At 52.1% G+C, this 22,186-nt stretch overlaps 1 long non-coding RNA gene across 1 annotated transcript in view; it reads right to left on the reverse strand.

Moving 5' to 3' along the window:
- Positions 1-3,872, reverse strand: part of LOC115832373 — a 37,795-nt gene extending 33,923 nt beyond the window's left edge. Inside the window, exon 1 of the long non-coding RNA XR_004027861.1 lies at positions 2,671-3,872. This is a non-coding gene — a long non-coding RNA (uncharacterized LOC115832373). The remainder of the gene's footprint in view (positions 1-2,670) is intronic.
- Between the last annotated feature and the right edge of the window lie 18,314 nt (positions 3,873-22,186).

Below are 22,186 nucleotides of genomic sequence, written 5' to 3' on the forward strand. Positions count from 1 at the left end.
TTACTACTACATGAAGATTTATTTCAACCAACCAAAAGATGAATCCAAATCATAAACTAAACATGGATTGGACAAAGAAAGGGCAGATGGTGAGCAGGGAATTCGTTTAAATTTGAAATTAAGTCCAAATAATAGTCTTGAGTCTGGACATACATCAGAACATAAACGTTTCCCTGATCACTAATCTAATCAGGTTTCCATGTGGCTGATGGAGATTGTAAAGTGCCACTAATGATAAGGTAAGTGTCACTCTCAAGCTGAAAAGTTTTATATTACAATCTGAATGTTTGTGACCCCCCCAGCCCCTACAAATTCATATATTGAAATTCTAATCCTTAAGGTGATGCTATTAGGACATGAGGCCTCTGGGAGGTGAGTAGGTCGAGGATGGTGCCTTCATAAATGGGATTAGTGCCCTTTTAAAAGGGACCCCAAAGAGCTTATTGGTCCCTTCCACCATGTGAGAACACAGGAAGAAGACACTGTTTATGAGCCAGAAAAATGGCCCTCGCCACACAGTGAGTCTGCCTTGATCTTGGTCTTTTAGGCTCCACAACTATGAGAAATAAATTTTTATTATTTACAGGCTACTTAGTTCATAGTGTTTTGTTATAGCAGCTGAACAGACCAAGGCAGACTGCACGTCTATTGTGGAATTAGTCACCTAACATCTCTCTTCCCTTCTAGACTGCAGTCTCTCTGAGGACAGATTATTTATTCTGAGGACATATTTTGTTTTGTGTATGACTGAACCACCAGCAGCAACAGAACCTGGAACTTAGGGAATAATCAATAAGTATTTTCTGAATAAATGTTAATAATTTTAATAAGATAAAAATCACAACAGATTAACCAAAATGGCAAAAAATGTGCAGAGAACACCAACCAAAAATAGGTAGCTGGGGAAGTTGGAATAAGTGTAATTCTGCTAATTTATTCACTTTGTTTTGTTACAGTAGATCATAACGTTCAGAAACACAGGATAAGAAGTATTTTTAAAGTTATAAAAAGAATTAAGGCTGGGTGTGGTGGCTCATGCTTGGAATCCCAGCACTTTGGGAGGTCAAGGTGGGAGGATTGCTTGAGGCCAGGAGTTTGAGACCAGCCTGGGCAACATAGAGAGATCCCATCTCTACAAAATTAAAAAAAAATCAGCTGGGTGTAGGGCTGTGCACCTGTGGTCCCAGCTGCTTGGGAGGCTGAGGCAGGAGGACCACTTGAGCCCAGGAGTTCTGGGCTGCAACGTGCTGTTATGGGGCCACTGCACTTTAGCTTCCTCATGATCCTTTCGACATCCCACTCCACTCAGCAGAATTAACTTTTCCCCGTATTCATTTCGTTATATTTATATAAAAAAGAATTACAGTGAAAACAACAACGATGATGACTGTATTCTTCCAAGGTATAGGAGAGGACAGAGAGAAAGAAAACAACCTAACAATATATAAAACAACAATGGAAGAAAACCCCCAGGAAGCATTCCACCAGGAGATTGAAATAAGATCCTGTAAGACCAAATGTATCAATTATAATTATAAATCTACATGGGACAAATTTACCCATTTTAAGAAAAAGACTCTCAGGGGCCACATAAACCCAGAGACTTTTTGTGTGTTTACAATAAGAAAAGTGAACACAGAATCATGAGAATATTTCCAAGTAAATAAAAAAGAAAATAAAACCCAGAGTGAAGTAGGAGTCACGATATTAATACCAGAAAATTAGAGTTCAAAGAAGAAAAACTGCATGAAGAGGGTTTCTTTTTGTTGATAAAATATTCAATCCATAATGAAGTTATACACTTCCATAAAACTAAATATAATAGACAGTATTAATATTTATTTGAGAGGCCGGGCATGTTGGCTCACGCCTGTAATCCTAGCACTTTGGGAGGCCAAGGCGGGTGGATCATGAGGTCAGGAGTTCAAGACCAACATGGCCAAGATGGTGAAACCCCATCTCTACTAAAAATACAAAAATTAGCTGGGCGTGGTGGCGGGTACCTGTAATCTCAGCTACTCGGGAGGCTGAGGTAGAGAACTGCTTGAACCCGGGAGGCAGAGGTTGCAGTGAGATCGCGCCATTGCACTCCAGCCTGGGCAACAGAGCGTGACTCCGTCTCAAAAAAAAAAAAAAAAAATATTTGAAGAGGGATTGGAACCACAAGGAGAAACTGGCGGCACTACAGCTGTGGACACTCTCAATCTCCTAGTCCCTGGTAGGTTTTGGAGACGAAGGTAAGTGGGCTCCATATTACGCAGAGTGTGGATGATGTCACACTAACTTTTCCCTCCAAATCAAATAAAATTTAGCCAAAACGTCCCTATGCAAAGACTGGTAGGAAGTCTGACATTAGTTTTTTTTTTTTTTTTCAATTGAAGTCTCACTCCTCCCTTGAACTCCACATAGGGACTTCTTTCCGGACAAAGGGGAGAGACCTGGTCGTCTGTCCAAGGTGCCTTCTGCCACTGCTGCCCCCTCCCAGGCCAGGCCTGTCCACTCAAAGCCTGGCAGCTCCAGCAGTGAGTCAAAGCCCCTGTGCCAAGTGGGGCCACAGGGATGCAGCCCCCCGTCACCCCCACAGCCCCTCCGGCAGCCCTTCTACCCCAGGCCTGCAGCTGAGGACCTGTCTGTTAGCTCTGCGGGTGGGCTGGAGGTGCGGTCAGTTACCTTTAGCTCCCATCTTGGTCCATTTGGGCTGCCGTAACAAAATGCCGTACACGGGGTGGCTTAGGAACATCAGGAATGTGTGGCTCACAGTTCTGGAAGATGGCGGTCCGAGGTCGAAGGTCCAGCAGCTTCGGTGTCTGGTGCGGAACCGCCTTCCAGCTAGTAGGTGTCTCTCAGGCCTCTTTGATGAGGGGCCTGATCCCATTCCTGAGGTTTCTGCCTCTGTGACCTCATCACCTCCTAATGGGAGGCCCCGCCCTCACTTGGGGATGAGGATTCCAGCATGTCAGTTTGCGGGGGACACATTCTGACCGTTGAACTCTTTAAAGCAAAGCCCTAATTTCTCCCCTTTCTTTCCTAGTGGGGCTGATGGCGCAGTGGGAAGAGTTTGACGGTCCAGATAGCCTAGCCCCAGACCCCAGACCGCCAGAAATCCTGTTTAGGGACTCAGTATTGAGAAAGGCAATGTCTGGGTCCCCCTCCCTCAAGGCTGGGCAAGCGGCCCTGCCCCTGTGAGAGGTGCTGCCCCTGCTACTCAGCCCTGCCCTGCGGACGCAGTCTGCTGCGGGGGTTTCTTGGCAAATTAACCAGCACATCAGGGTCTCGAGTATGCAAATAATGGAAGACTGACATGGAAGTCTATGTTGTAACCATCCTTGCAACAGAGCCCACCTTACTTCCTGTGTCCCTGGATCCGCAATACGTTCTAAATGCTGGAGATAATAGAGGTCACATCTCCTAACTACAGTGTAATGACAATCAAAATAAAAATTCAGGAATAAATTGGAACCAGAAGACCCACTTCCTGGGAACTTAAAACAGTCATCTCATGGATAAAAGAGAAAAACCAAATCAGCAGTGATACAATATTTAGAAAAGAACAAAAAAGAGAAAATTACATGCTAGAGCTTATTAGATGTAGCTTGGACTATACTGAGAAAATAATTCCACAGTTTTAAAATTGTCAAAGGAAATTAAGAAATCACTTGAAATAAAAGACAGACAAACCCAAGGAAAGCAGAAGTAAGGACTACAGATAACAGCAGAAATAATGAATTCAAAAATGGAAACAAGTGAATTGATAAATGAAGCCTGAGAGCTGACTCTAGAAAAGTAGAATAGAGAATCTACTAACTCGTTAACCAAGAAGAAATGTAAGAAAACACGAATGCCCCTCATAAGACTAGCCTTGGATAAATCAGAATTTGCAGAGAACAATTCTTACCGTTCTAAGTTAAAAGAGTTTGAAAATATAGTTGAAGAAGGTAATTTTTGAAAAGTATATATTATTAAAATTAATTGAAGAAGTGATAACATATTCAAATGCATCAACATCTATAGAAACATTTGAGAAAGCTGTAAAAGAATCAACGCAACAAAGTGTAGCTTGTGTGTGTGTGTATGGTGTGTGAGAGTGTGTGCCTTTATGAGCATGTGTGCATACATGGGCATATTTTTGGGGTGTGTGCATGCTGTGTGTGTGCCTGTGTGTGCATGTGTGCACATGCATATGTGTGTGTGATGTGTATTATGCATGATGGGTGTGTACATGACAAGTATGTTCCTGTCTGTGCATGCATGTGCATGTGTGCGTGTGTGTGTGTGTGTGTGTGTGTGTTTTAGCCTTCTGTAATCTTCCTCATGCTTTCCAAGCTCCTTCAAATGCAAGCAATAATAAAGGAAAACGAAGTCCCGTATGTTTAGGGACAGTGCCATGCTTTGCTGACTGGTGAAGCTCTGTATCTTTAGGGGCGGTGTCATGCTTTGCTGACTGTCAAAGGCCCGTATCTTTAGGGACAGTGCCATGCTTTGCTGACTGCTGGTGAAGCCCTGTATCTTTAGGGACAGTGCCATGCTTTGCTGACCGGGGTGCTGGCTGTCTACTCCTGGTCCAGACCCACCTCCATCCTTGCCATGCTCTGTGTTGCAGGAGGCTGACTGCATGGGCCAGACCCCAGTGGCTTCTCTGCTCTTCGGCCTCTGGTCAGGTTGGCAGCCAGGGAGAGAGAGTAGAAGGGGGCAGGAGCTGGGCGAGGCCGCCTGGCTCCCACCGTGTCTGTTGCTGTCATTTGCCTTCTACTTCTGCCTACACCCAAACTTTGTCTCAACTTCTGCCCTTCTGCTGATGTCTCGGCTCCTCTCAGCCTGTGTGACAGACTTGGACATGTGCCACCCAGATGCCCCTTCCAGGAAGGACTTGCTCCCAGCTTTGGGGAGTGGTCAGAACACGGCTTCCACTTGTTAGCTCTTCAGGATCTTCCCAGTGATGAGCCCCAGCCGGCCTGGGTCAAGCTTTTCATGCCCAGCTCACACCCAGAGACTGGGAGAGGGTCTTGGGAGACCCGAGGTGGGACGCTGGATGGGTACTCTGCACTTGGGAGCTTCCAGACAGGCCTGTACCACAGTTGAATGTCTCCCTCCACCCGCTCCTCCCTCCTCCCTCCCGTCCAGGTGCTGGACCCTCATAAACATCTTGTATCCTGACTTTGTCTCAACTCCTGCTTCTGAAAAACCCAACCCAGGACAGGCGGGTCTGTCTCAAGCTGCCATTAGCTACTCCTGCTGCCCCTTGCCTTTCAGAACTAGGGGTGTTATCTCCCAGCTGTTGCCAGCCCCAGGATACTGTGGAGGGTCATCTCAGAGATTCCCAGCACAGGCTGCTGGCTGACAGTGGCACAGTTCAGGTCGTCCACTAGCTTTCTCTGCACCCCACGATCCTGAGACAAGCTTGGCTTGGGGGTCCCATAGAACAGGACAGCCTGTTGGAAACTGGCTCCCAGGGATCATACACTCACTCCCTAATGCTGGTCTGTGGGGTTGGAGGGGGCAGCAACATGGTGGGTGGGAGGAGACCTCAAACGAATGCATGCTTCACAGAAGTCTCCACGACGTTTTGTTTAACTACTGCGTTCTGAGCAGTCGCCCTGCTGGAAGAGAAGACCCTCGCTCCGGGCCCCACAGCTTTCCCACAGAGCCGGGATATTGGAATAGCGTAAATGACCTTCCTTTCCCCAAAATGCCCCCAGAAGGCCCTTGCCCTCTGCCTTGTCTCACTTGTGTCAGAGGGCCCGCTGCCAGCAGGGCTGCCTCCCAGGGTCTGTCCCAGCATGGGGCACCCTTTAGCTTGTGTGTTTCACACTGCAACAGGCAGGACCTTGCAGGCAACAGAGGAGCTTGCAGATGGGGTAATTTGGGAGCATTGTGCCTGGGTGTCTCTGGGTCAGGCAGGAAAGTGGTCAACGCAGGGAGGCCCCACGAGGACAGTCAGGCTGGGTGCATGGGAAAGACCCCCCCGAAAGGGGCAGGCTGGCCTGGGCTGTGGGGATGTGAAGGAAGGAATGAGGCTGGAAGAAGAAGCTCATCTTGGTTTGACTGGTACTTCACTGGTTTTATAATGGAAAGTCCTGCATTCGGGGAAACAGTCCCCTCTCCACCCCGAGGCCCAGGCAAATGGGAGGGAATTGGTCACTCTGAAGCAGGGCTGGGTCTAGTGTGGTTGGAGTTGGGGAGATGCTAGGGGAGTGGCTCTGTGGGGCTGGGTGTGGGGTGAGGTCAGGGGCTGAGCTGTACTCCCGAGGAGGTCAGGCTGGAAGGGCAAGTCAGGGTGGGGTCGCAGAGGGCCTACTGATGGACCCCGACTTCATTATACATCGATTAAACATGGCTGGGCGTTGCCCTGCCCAGCTTGGCGCGGCGTTCACACTAAGCTGTTCACATTGGGAGCAGCCAGTTGCTTGCATTGCATTCCTTAACTGGTCCAGCCTTGTGCAGATTGGCCTGCTGGAGTGGGCTCTGCCTTGAGGTGTAGGAACCGGGTGCAGACCCCAGCTCAGCCCCAACTCCACATAAAGAATTGGGGGCCATGCCTTGCCTGTCTGCCCCTTGATTTTCTCCTTGTAGAATGGGCGCTGGATTCTGCTGTCCAAGGCCCTGCCCAGGACAGCACTTCCTGACTCTTGCGCTGGGTCTTCCTCTGGCCCAGCTGAGGTCCCTGAGCCCACACCTGCCACCTGCAGGGCTCCATTGCCTTGGCAGCTACCAGGGCTCCAATCTGGCGCTTGGCCCTTCCTCCCCTGGCCTCCCTGTTTGTGTCCAGGAACTGGCTTCCCTCACCTCACCTCTAGTCCTGGCCTCCCTGTTTGTGTCCAGGAACTGGCTTCCCTCACCTCACCTCTAGTCCTGGCCTCCCTCAGGGAGTGAGGGTCTTCTGGGCCCCTCCAGGGCTCTGGGGCTGGTGTCCTGCCCCCACTCCCCAGGCAGTCACCTGGTGCCCTGTGGGTTTCCGTTGCCCTCCCATGGCCGGTCCTCCAGGAGAGCCCATCCCATCGCCAGCTGAGCCAACCCCGTTTTCTCAAGAGCTATTAACACACAGCGGAAAAAGTGTTGCAGATGACGGAAATGACGCGAAGTGAATTCAAGAGCCTGCTTTTAGAGGCTGTACTTTCAGAGGTCAACTCAAGTGTTTCTCTCATCTGCTTTTCAAAGTTAGAACAGAAAGTATTTAAATAATCTTGGATTTCATCCCTCAACTGAGGCTCTCTTGTGGGGCTGGCCCCTGAGTGCCAGGTTCTGCAGGCTCTGCTGCCCTCTGTGTCCTGGGCCCATCCAAGCACAGCTGGCAGTGATCCGGACAGAGGGGGGTGCCCACCATGGAGAAGGCTCAGAGCCCACAGCTTCAGCCCCTCCCCAGCCACAGACGCAGGAGACTGAGGCGCAGAGAGGAGGTGCCTCACTAGGGATGGCTTGGGTTTATAGTGTGCCCTCGGAAAGCTCTGGAAGAATGGAGTCCACGTTTCATCTCTAGCTGCAGCCAGAAGCAGCCATGGGAACCCAGCACCCAGCCAGACCCGAGCCTCCCGGGCCGCTGAAAAACAAACCAGACCAGAGCCCCCAAGAGGGGACCCGTGTCAGCAGAGCTATGGGGAGAATTGCATGGAGCGTGCCTTCTGCTGCTTAAATCCATCCCGCTAAGTGCTGGGGGCTTTATGCGCTATGGGACTCTCAGTCCAGGGAAAAGCCTTTTAATAAGTCATTATTAAAACCATTTGCCTTTTCACTGTTTGCATATATAATTCTTGAAATATCTCCTTCCTAATGAGCCCGGATATTGATATTCAACAGAGTTCTCTCCCCTTCGAGGCCCATCATCCCTGTCATAAAGCTGCCCTGGCGAGGGCCCACCTGGGAGGGGAGAGGGGTTTACAGTCCCCCCCACCAAACTCGAGGGGCAGGCGCTGTAATGTGTCCATGGGACGCTGCAGGGCGTGTTCCTGGAGTGGCCTGGCTTTTCTCAGTACATAGAGGGGGCTCCACAGCAGTGGGGGGAGAAGCAAAAGGTGCTGAGGTTCTCCACCACTTGCCTCCTGTGGCGGGGGTGGCCGATGGCCGCAGGAGTCCTCAGGTGTCCTCAGACTGTGAGGAGTCAGGCCAGCGGCCCCTGCAAGTCAGCCCTCAGCCCACAGCTCTCTTTCATAGGCGCTCTCAGGCCTGGGTGTGCTGTTTATGGCGCCCAGGGTGAAATGGAAGTGGGGACCCCCAGTTCAGAAGGCCTTCAGACTTCCAAGGCAGCGAAGGCCAGGCCTTGAACAGAGCATGGGGCCCCTGTGGGCTCAGCCGGCCCCTATGAGTCTGCCCAGGCCTCACACCTGTGGAGCTGGCCCTGGGGGTCATCGTCCTCCTCTTCCTCCCCTTTGCCCATTTTTTAGGTTCAGAAACGGTTGGAGAGGTCACAGTCCTCTCCACAGTCCTCATCAAGCAGGTCTAGTCCCTGCTTGGCCTGGACCAAGACTAAGACCAGAGTGGCCTCTGGGCCTGTGGGGTGTTGTCTGGACACCCAGCATGGGAGGGGCTGGGAGGACGCCCGGCCAGCAAGGGAAGGCCCGAGGTCCTGGGCCTGCACTGCCACCTCCAGGAGACACCAGGATGGCTGGGGCCGCCTCCTTTCTCCCACCCTCCCTCTCCTAGCACACAACACTGGCCATTCACGTCTCAGCTGCCAGAGGGCAGGAGGCCGGAGGAGTGTGCCAGTCATCAGTACTTACAGCTCCTTCCTCATGCGGGACACTGCTGGGGTTGGGGCGTGGCGGACGGTGAGGTGGAGGGGCCCAGCTCCCGAGCTCCAGCCTTTGAGGGAGACTCATGAATCATGACTGCACAAGTGCTAGGAATATTCCTGGGACGGGGAGCACACATGGAGGCCTCTCCACGCCCAGGGAAGGGAAGGGACAGCACTGGAGGCCATGAGAGGCACCAGATGGCCAAGAGGTCGGTGCAGCTCAGAAACTGAAACAGGTCAGAAGGGCAGGACTGGGCCAGGAGGGCATTCGGGTTTTGGAGAAAGGAGGTTGGAGGGGCTGGTAGGGACAGACCCGGACAGTGTGGTAGGAACATTTCATTCAAGCACAACCGAGAGATGGTGTCGTGATCCGAAGTGTGGTTTCAGAGGCTCCTGCTGACTGCAGTGCACGCGATGGATGGAGTGGCAGAGTGGGAGCCGGGGGACCCGAGAGGAGACCTGTGCACGTGTCCAGGCCTCCCGAGGACCGAACGAGTCCTCAGACAGCACCAGGGAATGGACCCTGGTCTGGGCCAGCCTCTCCTTCCTGAATGAAGAAATGAGGAAAATCCAACAGTGGAACTCATACCACTCTGAAGACCAGGAGGAAAAGAAATGTTTCCCTGAAAATGCAAAGCGGCTTTGTCTACTTACCTTCTCCATTAGCTTGAATTCAACCTGAAGGGTCTTTGCATTTTAATTTTAGTAGCAGTTGCAGCTTCCTAAAGAGGCCAGGATCTTAACACGCCCCTCAGCAGTGTATTAGAGACCTTTCTCCATCTCCCTGCCAGCAAAGTGTGTTACAGTTCTCTTTAAAGTTTTTTTTGTGGCCTGATGGCTGTAATGATGTCTCTCTGTTGTGCAAATATGCTCTTCCCTGGCTGCTCGTGACTTCAGGTATCTTTTCTTTTCAGGTTTGCTGGATTTATTTGCTCTGACTCACTTCTGCCCATTCGTATCTCTTGCCCACTTTATTGCTGGATGTCTGGCTTTTTCCTGTGGGTTCATAAACGCTTACTGTGTATTTGAGGCATTAACACCTTAGTGGTCATCTATGTTAAAAATATTTTTTGTCAGCTACTCGGGAGGCTGAGGCAGGAGAATCGCTTGAACCCGGGAGGTAGAGGTTGCAGTCAGCCGAGATCGTGCCATTGCACTCCAGCCTGGTGACAGAGCAAGACTCCGTCTCTCTCTCTCTCTCTCTCTCTTTCTGTCTATATATATATATATATATTTCTTTTTTGTGATCTCTTTTGCCATAGACATATTTTGAGTTTGCTAAAGTAAACTTTACAAATCAAAGCATATACAAATACAGATAAGTACACACTTTGGAAGTGTATACTGTGATGAATTTTGACTTACTGAACACACCCATGTGATCTCCAGCAAATCAAGACTTAGAAAGAACATGAGTGCCTCTTCCCGCCCCTCACGGCGATCAGCCCCTGGAGGTGAACCCTGTCCTGAACTCCTGGCTCCAAAGATTAGCTTTGAGCTTTGCCTAGATGAATTCACACTGGCTGTACTCTTTCCTGATTATGAAAATAACATGGGCATTTACAAAGTTTAGAAAACAGCAATGTATAAAGAAGAAAACATTTGTGTGGTTTAATATACTTTCTACACTCATCATCCATTTCTACTTTTTTTCTTCCGTGAGTTGCCTATGAGGTCTTTACCTCTTTTTCCTACTGAAAGCTTGGCTTTAAAAAATAATTGTGTTAAAGCACCCTTCTTAGAGTAAGGATATGAACTCTCTGTTACCTTTGTTACTTGTATTTTTTCCTGACTTCTTATTTGCTTAATTTTATTATTTGAGGTATGAATACTTTCCCATTTTAGATAAAATTTTCCTTTGTTATTTGTTTTCATACTTGCTATGAAATGTTTCAAAGGGAAATATGTTTGTCCCTTGTGAAACTCATGTTGAAACTGAATCCCCAAGGTAACAGTATTGAGAGGCGGGGCCTTTAGGAGGTGGGTAATCCTTTTGTGGATGGGTAGATCAGTGGGTTCTCACAGGAGGGGTTGGTTACCACCAGCATGGGGCTGTTATAATGACCATGCTCTGATGCAGCACGAGGCCCTGGCCAGAAGCCCATCGGATGCGGCACCTGAACCTGAGGCCTCCCAGCTTCCAGAACTGGCAGAAACAAATTCCTTTTCTTAATAAATTCCCCAGCCTCAGGTACTCTGATATAGCAGCAGCAGATGGACTAAGAAAATATAATACTTTAAGAGATCTTACCCAACTTACTATAAAGTCGGTTAAATGTTCACCTCTATTTTCTTTGAAAGATTTTATGGCTTCTTTTCAATGTTCAGCTCGTCAATCTATTTGGAATTTACTTTGGGATATGGTTTGGAGTGACACTCTTAACTTGATTTTTTTCCCAAGGAGTCACACTTTTAAGCACTATTAATTGAAAATTCCATCCTCAGTCTAATCGTCCGTAACGCGACTTTGTCCATGTGTTCAGCCTTTGCTAGAAGCGTCTTTTTCAGGGGCATCCTCTACCTGTCATCAGCTGCACCATGAAGTTCCTGTTTTGATTGCTTTCTCACTTGTTTTAATACCCTCGAAGGCAAGCCTCCTCCACTGCCCCTCTTTCCAAAAATGTTGAATTGTTCTTATCCCTTTCTTCTTTCATCTTCAGAATCACTTAGTTAAGGTTTTGGAGTCACATTAATTTGACTTATTTACAGTGTAGTTGGTCAGAAGCACATCCCATCTCTCCTCATTGTTTCTCCTTCATCACATCTCATTTCAGCGAATCAAAGTTTTCTGTTTGCTGCAGCATCTTTCCTGCTGGAGTCTGTCAATACTCTGAGTGCAAGATGAGATGGTCTCAGATATTTGTGTCCTCAGGGACTTGTGCAGTGCTTGGCACGTTGTGGGACTCCATGGACAGATGGAGCGACGCACTGGGGACTGACGAGGGTGCCCCCCACCCCGTTTTAGAAATTACGTTGCTGTGTAAAATTTTATTTCACAAATGGCTCTCTTGCTTAACAATGTTTGAGAACTCATACCTTTGTGCAAAACACTAAGCCGCCAGTAGTGAGATGAAGCTCTCAGCTCCAGGAAGGGAGATATTGGAAATCGGGGAATGTTTCTGGCAACCTCAGCTTCCCAACACGTGGGTGGTCTTCGGATCCACTTACACATAAAACCCAGGCAATGTTGAACTCTTTTAAAGGGAAAGGGGAGTAACGCGGGTGGAAGTGATCATGAAGCGTCTCCTTTCATCCGGAACATTCCAGTTGAGCCGTCTCACCATTCTTAAGGAAGAAGGTTGAGGGAAGCAGTGGCGGACGGGTGGTCTGGGCAAGGTGAGGTCACCTAGGGGGCTCCCCCACCAGCTGATGTAGGTGGAGAGTCAGCCTTCACCTCCCTAGAAGCAGCAAATGGGGCATATTCTCTTTTCTTGGTGGCTTCAAAGAGCACATAAGAGTATATTTCCTGGTGCAAATTCACTCGCAGGACTTGATTCTTTTTCCGCCTGCCAAAGGAATTTCCATTCAGTATCTTCTGTTGGGGCAGAGTTTCTTTCAAGCCGTGCATTTCCTGAGGAGTGAGACTGGCAAACTCTATGGTCTTTGATGAGCCTCACTGTTGAAGGGAAAATAGCCCTTTTCTTTCTTGTTCCTTTAACCCTCACTGATAGTAATTGGCTGTTGCCTCTTATGATTTCTCCAGAGAAATGGAAATAGCAGCTCAGAGTCCTAAAACAATGTCCTTTGATCTAAAAGTTCCAGGAAATAAAACACCTTTGCAGTTATGGAGTCCAGACAGGGACGCATTTGCAGAAGGTCCCGGAGCTGGGCTGCTGCCCCTTGCACATCAACTGTGGCGTCCTCAGGCCACCACGGTGAGTCCTCCGTGCAGTCTGGCTCTCTTGCTGCTTGCAGACATCTGCAAATGACTCCACGGATGACACACACCCTCACAGGCCACACCTCGGTGCGGGTCCCAGTGACCTATTCCCAGGACTGTTGCGACAGCCTCGAAGGGCCTCCTTTCCCAAACCTCTTCCTGCTCGAATTCACCTTCACTTGCGTGGCAGAGCCTCCATGTGAGGTGTGGAGATTTCTCCAGAAGCAGCCAGGGAAAGCCAGCCGGAGCAGGGGCTGCTGGCAAGGTCTGGTTTTCTGGGTGCTGGAAGGCCAGCTCATCCAGAGGACGGCCCATCACACTGCGTTCTCAGGAAGACAGCATCCCGTGTAAGGGGCTCCCCTGACCCCGTATTCCCAGACCTGACACCAGGCACGTTTGCTAGTCAGGTAGGATGTATCTGGCTGTTATGGGCTGAGCTGTGCCCCACTCAATTAATGTATTTTCATATATTGAAGTTCTAACCTCAGTACCTCAGAGTGTGACTGTATTTGGAGGCAGGGTCTTTAAAGAAGTAATGAAGTTATAGTGAGGTCACTGGGGTGGGCCCTAGTGACTGGTGTCCTTATAGGAAGAGGAAATTAGGACACAGCACCCAGGGAGGGATGCCCAAGTGAGGACACAGCGGGAGGATGGTGTCTGCAAGCCCAGGGGAGAGACCTCGGAAGAAACCACTCCTGCTGCATCCTTGATCTTGGACTTCAGGCCGCCAGAACTGTGAGGATACCTGCTGTTCAAGCCCCTCGTCTGGGGTACGTTGTCATGACAGCCTGAGAAGGCTACCACACAGGCTGACTAGACCTTGGGCGGTTCTTTAACTTCTCGCATAAGATTAAAGGATTCATTTAGATTGTCTAAACCACCGGTAGGATGGGAACTAGGTGCAGTGTGTATTTAAACCAGTTAGTTACACAGATTACACAGTGAACTCAAGTCATGGTCCTCAGGCTGGGCTGCCTGTGGGGCTCTCTGGGGAGCTTTCACAAACACGATGCTTGGGTCCCGTTTTCATGGTTCTGGTTAATTGGCCTGAGGTGCAGCCAGGGCTCTGCAAGTTTCACAGATAATTGTCGTGCATGGCCATTCTGTGTGTTCTACATCAGCCCCCAGGTCCCCATGAAGAAAAGTGCTAGACACTCTCCTCCTGGAGGCCCACGTGCTCTGCTTGGAGGCTGGGACCTCTCCGGGCGGCATGTGTCTGTGAGGGGCTCTGCAAGGGGATTAAAGGCCCTTGTTGGCAGGAAGACTCATTTCCTGTGCGGTGGAACAATATTCTCCTCGGCCACACACGCAAAGTTTAAAAAGTATTTTTTTATGGGTATCCCTAGTTCATGAAAAAAATTCACTGAGCCCAACACTTATGATACGCACACTTTTCTGTCTGTGTATTACACTTTAATAAAAACTTTCAAAAATGATGATTATTTTTCCATAAGCAAGCTTATTTTTGGAATCAAGGCTCCATGGAGCCTGATAACACAAGCGTAACCAAATGTCTTCCGGATCAACCCAGTTGTGAAAACTCTGCCAATTCTGGGTTTCTTCCCCGTCTTTCTGGGCTGGGTCCAGACTCTGCTGGGATGGGGTGGCCCCTGCCTGGTGTGGGCGGGGGAAGCATCAGGCGCATCTCTCTGGGTCTCAGCTATTCTCTGCCATGCCCGTTGCCAACTGGCATTGATCCTGGCTGGGCTGCAGGCCCCACCTCCAAATCCCAGCTTGGGAATCACATCTCTCTGCATCTCTATCTGGGATGAGCCCAAGCTACTGGGTGGGGGCCCCAGAAAATGGCTGAGTTCCAGCCAGCTTGAAGGCTCCTCCCAAGGGGAAGGCAGGAAAGATGGGAGAGTTGGGCCATTGGGGCCGCGAGCTGGGGTGGGTGGGCAGCGGTCAGCTGGCACAGCATGAGGACAGGCAGCGCTCGAGGTCCCCATGGCGAGCGTGTGGGCAAACGTCAGGGCAGGGCATCAGTGCAGGCGACAGCAACCCCTTGTCTCCCTTCCCACTCTCCTCCCACCATAGAGAACCTTGGTGGCGGGTGGAGAAGGAGAAGCGTCGGGGGAGAAGCAGATGGCCTCCTCGACTCTGCCCTGCTGTGCAAGGACTTTGTGCATCAGGCCTGAGCTGAGGGTGGAGAGAAGCTTTAAACTGGTGAGAAGTTCAAGTTTTAATTTAGATCAGAGTGGACAGGGATGGGGACAGCACCCATCTCCCAGGCCTGGCCGTCCCCGCCACCGCCCCAGCCTAGCTCATTCAGGAATGCAGTGGCCCCAGTTTCCACGAGGGACCTTGTTTGTGGCCTGTGGGATCCAGGAATCTGAGGCCTCTGCTGACTCCTCAGCCTCTGGATGTGCAGAGCCTCCTGGGGCTCCTGAAGCCCCCGAAAGTTCACCTCTCCGGGCGCCCTCTCCTCCCTGGGCTGCTGCGTCGCGCCCCTCATCTGCATTAAACCCTGTTGGTGCAGATGCCAGGCCCAGCACCTCCTCGAGCCCCTCAGAACGCACTGCAGCGCAATGTGTGCACGGCATAGACCTTCCTGGGAGAGTCCTCGTGGACGCAGAGGAAGGTGTGACAGTGTGGTGGCCAAGCCCCCCTCGTAGGCTCCCTGCTGGGCATCTACCTGCTATCCCATAATTTGTCCCAGGCCCTGGCTTCTTGCTGATGTCAGGGCGAGGACACTGGAATCCCCTGGGAATCAATGCTTGTGCCACTGGGGGTTTCTGGCCTCTGGCAAGTGCTGGTCAGTGGGAGATGGAGTCAGCTGTCACCCTTCCTCCCCGGCCGGGTGGTCCTGGGCCCATCTGTACACCGCCCAGGGTGTGGCCCGCTGCACTGCTGGTCTCCGATGAGCTGACAACACGCCCTGGTACCGGTTCTTCCTCCTGATATGGGAGAGGGGCAGGGAAGTGCTGGGTAGGGAAGAGGGCGGGTCCCTGGTGAGGGCTCCACCCCCGGGCCTGTGCCCACGGACCTAGGTGAGGACAGGCACCCCTGCCTTCACACCCAAATGTTGCATTTCCCAAGACCCTGGCTTGCCACGCCCCCATCTTGTGCCTATGAAAAGCCCTGAGACCCCAGCAGGCAGGTGCACAAGCAGCTGGATGTGGAGAGGAGCACATCAGCGGGGGCACACACGGGTGGCCGGATGTGGAGAGGAGCACATCAGCGGGGGCACACACGGGTGGCCGGATGTGGAGAGGAGCGCATCAGCGGGGGCACACACGGGTGGCCGGATGTGGGAGGAGAGGAGCGCATCAGCGGGGGCACACACGGGTGGCCGGATGTGGAGAGGAACGCCCGGACACACACCGGCATGCCGGCAGGCCACCGACGGGCAGAAGCAGAATGATGTGGAGTTTGGCTGGGGCAGTCAGAGGAGAGCCCAGGCCACTGAGCAGCCCAACTCCCGGGGAAAACCTTCCCACCCCGTCCTCCTTCTGGCTTCCCCTCTGCTGAGGGCTACCTCCACTCAATAAAACCTTGCACTCATTCTCCAAGCCCACATGTGACCTGATCCTTCCAGTACACCAAGGAAGAACCCGGGATACAGAAAGCCCGTTGTCCTTGCGACAAGGCAGAGGGTGTAATTGAGCTGGTTAACACAAGCCGCCTAGAGACAGCAAAACTAAAAGACAACACTGTGACACACGCCCACGGGGGCTTCAGGAGCTGAAAACATTCACCCCAGACACTGCCTGGGGTCAGAGCCCTACAGCCTGCCCGTCTATATGCTCCTCCAGAGGTCTGAGAGCGGGGCATGAAGAAGTGAGTCACACCCCCATTGCACACCCTGCGAGGGGGATGAGGGAACATTTCCCGTTTCACTCCCACTCTTGCTCTTACTCCTGTTAGTGGGGGTCACAGCCCCCAGCAGAGGACGGCCTGGAAAGCTCTGCGTCTTAGGCTCTGCTTTCAGCAGAAGCCGGCTGATGTCGTGCCTCCTGCCATTCTTGATTCAGCAGGTGCAGGGCAGCAGCTCCATGGCCGGGGAGTGCTGGGTCTGGGGAGTGCTGCATCTTGGGGGCTGCTGCGCCTCAGGGTGCTGCGTCTGGGGGGGTGCTGCATCTTGGGGGGTGCTGCGCCTGGGGGGTGCTGCATCTCGGGGGGGTGCTGTATCTCGGGGGGTGCTGCATCTCGTGGGGGTGCTGTATCTCGGGGGTGCCGCACCTGGGGGGTGCTGCATCTCGGGGGGGTGCTGCATCTCGGGGGGGTGCTGTATCTCGGGGGGTGCTGCATCTCGGGGGTGCCGCACCTGGGGGGTGCTGCATCTCGGGGGGTGCTGCCTCTCAGAGGGTGCTGCGCCTGGGGGGTGCTGTGCCTGAGGGTGCTGCATCTGGGGGGTGCTGCATCTCAGAGGGTGCTGTGCCTACGAGGTGCTGTGCCTGAGGGTGCTGCGTCTGGGGGATGCTGCGTCTCGGGGGTGCTGCGCCTGGGGGGTGCCGTGCTTGGGGATGCTGCGTCTAGGGGGTGCTGTGCCTGGGGGATGCTGTGTCTAGGAGGTGCTGCGTCTAGGGGGTGCTGCATCTTGGGGGGTGCTGCATCTTGGGGGATGCTGTGTCTTGTGGGGTGCTGCGTCTGGGGGTGCTGTGCTTGGGGGGTGCTGCGTCTGGGGGGTGCTGAGTCTAGGGGGTGCTGTGCCTGGGGGATACTGCGTCTAGGAGGTGCTGTGTCTAGGGGGTGCTGCGTCTCAGGGGGTGCTGCGTCTCGGGGGGTGCTGCGTCTCGTGGGGTGCTGCGTCTAGGGGGTGCTGTGCCTGGGGGTGCTGCATCTAGGGGGTGCTGTGCCTGGGGGATGCTGTGTCTAGGAGGTACTGCGCCTGGGTTTCCTGTTGTCCCACAGGCACTGAAGGTCCCAGGGCTGATCTGTCCACCTGGAGCCAGCTGGGGCTACAGCCACACTGGGCTCTGCTCTAGCCTCTGAGGCCTCTGCTGGGGAGTCCCCGAGAGCCCTCTGAGCTTTGCCTTTCACACGGTCTCCCTAGCAGGTGGAGAGGGGATGCTGGGGCTGAGAACCCCTGCAGGGCGGGGTGGACAGTGTGAGCCTGGGCTCTCAACACCAGCCATGCATTTCGGCATCCTTAATTCTTTGTTTTACCTTTAATCTTTATTAAATTACTATCGAAATTAACTCACTCTTCATAATTTTCACAAAGTAGCTAGGTGAAATAAAACAGACTTTGGAGCCAGGAGAATTGAAATAAAATTCTAATTTCCCAATTACTTGCTGTGCTACCTGGTACAAATGACTTGGCCTCTCTGAGCCTGTCTCTGCATTTTTAAAAGGAAGTAACAACACCTGCCTCATGGTACAGCTGAAAGGATTAAGTTAGATGAAATGTCTCTGGTCCTGCACGGGGCACCGTGCGGGTTACTAGGGTGAGTGTCACTTGTGTTGAGCTGAGCAGGGGGCCAAGTACCAGTCCTGGGCTGTATCTGTATCTCCACGGAAGATCAAAACGTGGGGGCCGAGGAGTCCTCTATGGATCATTTCTTCTGAACAGCAACAGTGTGTGAAGTCAAGCGGGGGAGCCCTCCCTTTCCAGAAGCCAGTCATTGAAGCAATGCCCCTGTGCGGACTCCCCACACGTTAGCACTGGCGGCCAGGCCGGCCTCCCATGGAGAGCCCCTCTTCAGAGCCACCTTGCCCCCATTTCCCCCTCAACCGCTCAGCTCACTGGGGAGGAAGGCAGCGAAGTTGTAAAAACTTACTTTTTGGAAAAATAAGAATTATGGGGAATGACATTAATTTAAAAGCTTTTAAGGAGCCAATTCACCTGTGAAAGTGCTCCCCAGGTGAGAGCCTTCCTGTGTGGAGAACAGCCCGGTCTTTAAAAGGATTTTAATTAATGTTGCTGAGAAACACGCCGATGGCATTTAAGTCTGAAGCTAAAGAGCAAAGGTACCAGCCAAGAGTTTTATGACGTGGAGCTAGTTTTCTTAAAGGCTGTTGAAATAATATTCCCGTGCACTCAGCCTCCCCACTTAGTGCTGGTGACGGCCAAGAGTAAGTGCTGGAATCCTCGGTGGCCTAACCCCGGCCCTCGGGACAGAACAGAAGGTAGGCGGCCCCTGCCAGGACATGCTCCGTGGAATTTCAGAGGCACTTTCAGGAACACAGCGCCTTCTCACCTTCTGCACGGTACACACCTTCGAGGGGTGGCAGCCAGCTCTTGGCGGCCCACCCAGCACCCTGAAGCCTGAACTGCCTGGACTGTCGCTGAGCAAATGCCAGGGCCCAAAGAGGCCCTGGCTGCAGGCGTGTGGGGCCTGGATGATCCCCTCTGGACGACGAGCTGGGAACCGCAGACTGGTGTCATCCTGGCTGGAGATGGAGGTCACCACGTGTCTCCCTGTGTGGCCAGACCACTGTGGCTGGACCAGAGTTTCCCGATGGCCTCTGGGAATGGCAGGGACAGTGGGGGAGGAGGTCCCAGGGGATTTTATTAACAGAGGGGGAAAGAGGGTAGAGAAAGGTAACGGGAACAAGTGGCTGAAAATATGCCCTGGAGAGCAGGGGAGGAGGCTGAGCAGGCAACTTCAAAAGGGATGGAAGAAAATGGGGGCTGTGGAGAGTTGAAGAGTGACCCCAAAAGATATGTCCATCCAGAACCTCAGAATGTGACCTTGTTTGGAATAACGGCTTTTGAGGATATAATTAAGGTAAGAATCTTGGGAGGACATGGTCCTGGATTAGGGTGGGGCCTAAATCCGAGACAGTTGACCTTATAAGGGACAGAAGGGGACACAGCAGCACAGGGGAGGAGGCCACGTGAAGATGGAGACAGCTCAGAGTGATGCGGCCACCAGCCAAGGGATGCAGGGGGCTGCGGGAAGCTGCAGGAGGCGGGAGGGATGCCCCTTAGAGCCTCTGGAGGGAGCAAGACTGTCTGCACCTGGATTTCAGACTTTGGAGCTCCACAACTGTGAGAGAATAAATCTTTGTTGTTCTGTGTGACAGCAGCCCAGGGGCACAGGCACGCAGAAGAGACTTTCCCACAACGGTTCCCAGAGCCCTGGATGAGGTGTCCTCCAAAGGATTATGTCACCAGAGTTTCTGCAGGCGATGAGTTTGGGAGCTGTTGGGTCAACTGAAGGTCATACATGTGAGTGTGTTGCAAATCTCCAGGGGGCTTTAACAAGATGGCTTTGTTTCCATGGCGTGTCTCCTTGTCCTTATGTTTCTCGCAATGTCCTTGGGAAATGCTGGTCTAGACCACCGGGGGTCAGGGGCTTGGGGAGGGAGGGCACTGCAGTGGAACGAGCCTGGACTGGGAGTCAGGAGGCTGGCCCTCCCAGCTCTGCTGGTGACACGGAAGTGACTCTGGGCAGCCCCTGATTTTTCTTGACTCCACTGTCTTAGCCCAGGTCCTCCAGAAAACAGAGCCGTAAACCAAACTTCCCGCATCACTGCTTTAGTGGGATGGTGAACCCAGGGAAGGAGTGAGGAAACAGCCGGGCGCGGTGGCTCACGCCTATAATCCCAGCACTTTGGGAGCCGAAGTGGGCTGATCGCTTGAGCTCAGGAGTTTGAGACCAGCCTGGGCAACATGGCAAAAGCCTGTCTCTACAAAAGTACAAAAATTAGCCAGGTGTGGTGGTGTGTGCCTGTAGTCCCAGCTACTCGGGAGGTTAAAGTGTGGGGATTGCTTGAGCCCAAGGAGGTCAAGGCTACAGTGAGCTGAGATTGTGCCACTGCACTCCAGCCTGGGTGACAGAGCAAGACCCTGTCTCAGAAGAAGGAAAAAAAAAAAAAGTGAGGAAACAGAAGTGAGCCATGATGGGAGAGGCCAGAGCTGCCCCACCCAGCTGGCCTAGCTCCACAACCACCTCGGCTGGTTGCTTGGTCCTTGGGGGACGCCTGCATCGTGGCAGGACCAAGCACCTGCAGCTGCGGCAGGAAGAGTGGGCCATGTACCTGCTGGGAGCGGGCCACTGCTCTTTGCCTCCTTCTGCCCTCCATATTTTATCAGCCATGGTCTGGCCCATGGGGTATCGACTGCCCCGTGCTCCTGGGCTGTGTTGCGGGCTGCTCCAGAGCCTCCGGGGGGCCATCCAACCCTGGAACAGGCTTGCTGATGGGTCCTCTTCCATTGCTGTCATAAGAGGGGCCCTCAATTGTGGGGTGGAGGCCACTCTGACAGCAGCAGGTGAGCGCAGTGACTATGGACTGATGTGAGCTGTTGCTATGGTTGTCTCACCTGGGATGAGCAGCCGAGGTGGGAGGGACTGAGCAGGCCCAGAGGATGCAGTGACCGGCCCAGGACGGTGTCCTTATCCCTGAATTATCAAGGCGTGAGAGGAGCCTCTGGGCTCCCTCCTGGCTGTAGCACTCTGGGAGTTGGTTGGATCTGAGTCTATTATTGCTGTCCTGGGTTCTGGCAATCTCCCAGGACAGAAATCAAGAGAGATCACCAGACAAAGCAGCAAGGAGGACGAGAAAACTTTATTTTAGTTTGTGCACGAGAAGTCGGTACCACGAAAGGGAAGTGCAGGCGGGCCTCTCCCTGAGAGTAGTCTGTGGGTTAATTTCACAGGGAAGGGTGTCACCAGGCCATGCACAGGAGAGTTCTCCAGCGGCTCTACATGCTTCTTCATACATCACATGGAACAATCTCCACCCCTAGGCATGATTTCTAGCATTAAAATGAAGGAGGGGTCACTACACGTGTTGGATCCCGGGGAAGTCCCTAGCTTCCTAATGCAGCAGCTTCCGGGGTATTTTGTTGCTGATTGGTTGGAAGTTACGTAAGCCACAGCTTGAGTAAGGGGCTTTTGTTCTTTTTCTCTAAACCACATCGAAACAGGAAACCCACTAGCCTGCCTGCCTCAAGTCCACCAGGAAAGTACCTTGGTGAAGGCCAGAAGCCCTCCTGTGTTTTCTTAGGAGGCGGGAGGCCTCCAGGGACTAGCACGGGCCTGCAAAGGCACCTCATTTATTCAATGGACAGATAAGCACTTTTGAATGTTTCATGAAGAACAAAATGAAATTACCTTTCCCTGAAATTCTTACCACCAGCTCTCACTTCCCAAGAGACAGCAGATCTCAGTGGTTAAGCTGAACCACTACTAGGTATGGAGCCAGAGGGCCCAGGTTCAAATCCTGGCTATGCCACTTAATAGCTGGGTGACCTTGGGGAAGTTACTTCTCTCTGTGCCTGAGCTTTCCCACTTTTAAATAGGGATGAGAATAGTACTCCCTTTATAGGACTGTGGTGAGAATTAAGGGAGTCAATGGTAAGTAAAGTCTTTCAAACAGGACCTGGCGTGTCCTTTGCAAATGCTATTTTAAGTATTTGCTAAATAAATCTTGCTGATGGCACTGTTTTGAAGAAAAATAAAGGTTGACTGTTCCAGCAGTGCCCTCTTTCCTTTTGAAGGCAGAGGCAGGTATCCCTGTGGAGGAGTGACAGAGGGGATGTATCAGTCAGGAGTGGGCTAGTTTGTGTGTGGTAACAAGCACACCTCAAGTCTTGGTGGCTCGAACTCCAGAGATCTCTCTGCCATTCACTCTTCACGTGTTGGTGAGGGGCTCAGGCTGACCCAGGGTTATTAATCCAGTGTGTCATG

The sequence above is a fragment of the Nomascus leucogenys genome, chromosome 22a (assembly GCF_006542625.1).
Source record: "Nomascus leucogenys isolate Asia chromosome 22a, Asia_NLE_v1, whole genome shotgun sequence".
NCBI classification, from domain to species: domain Eukaryota; kingdom Metazoa; phylum Chordata; class Mammalia; order Primates; family Hylobatidae; genus Nomascus; species Nomascus leucogenys.